Source organism: Sinocyclocheilus grahami, unplaced genomic scaffold (assembly GCF_001515645.1).
Source record: "Sinocyclocheilus grahami isolate Dianchi unplaced genomic scaffold, SAMN03320097.WGS_v1.1 scaffold631.1, whole genome shotgun sequence".
Classification (NCBI taxonomy): Eukaryota; Metazoa; Chordata; class Actinopteri; order Cypriniformes; family Cyprinidae; genus Sinocyclocheilus; species Sinocyclocheilus grahami.
This window is the reverse complement of record NW_015505810.1, coordinates 417,626-418,175: the sequence shown is the minus strand read 5'-3', so window position 1 is coordinate 418,175 and position 550 is coordinate 417,626. Positions and strand designations below refer to the sequence as shown.

General features: G+C 38.9%; 1 protein-coding gene across 1 annotated transcript in view; it reads right to left on the bottom strand.

The window, feature by feature from the left end:
* The window catches only part of LOC107558061 (netrin receptor DCC-like), a 52,335-nt gene that overhangs the window by 46,432 nt on the left and 5,353 nt on the right, over positions 1-550 (bottom strand). The window lies entirely within an intron of this gene.

Below are 550 nucleotides of genomic sequence, written 5' to 3'. Positions count from 1 at the left end.
TGTGTGTGTGTGTGTGATTATGGCAGTGGTTCAGGATTGTCATTTAAAAATAAAAAGGTCTTTTAATAATAAATATCATAAAGTCAGCTCTTTTTATTGTCTTGTTCTTTTAGACTGTCATCCACTTTCTCTCGTCTGTTGTGAAGCACATAATTAATCTGCAGGGTAAACCGCTCAACTTTATATTCCACATCACTCTGATTCATCAGACGAAATGAGCCTCTCGACTGAATCCTAATGGAAAGAAAAGCAAGTTAACGACTCATAAAATCAATAAATATTTAAGATGCTGGTGTGGACTCAGATAAAGCGTGCCGCTGCTCTCTGACCTGCCCTCGCTCTCACTGGCTGTATTAGTTTATAGAGGCCATCCGTCTGATTCACACATTAATAGCCACTAGCAGCACTGCAAATGATGCACAAATAGACAGTTTAATTTTCCAGTGAAAAATGAAATTGTTTCCGTCTGAAAACGACCCTGCTGAACATGATGCATCGCTGCGCTTCTGCCAGCAAGAAAAGAGCAAGTTTTGTGAAATATAGTTGTGAA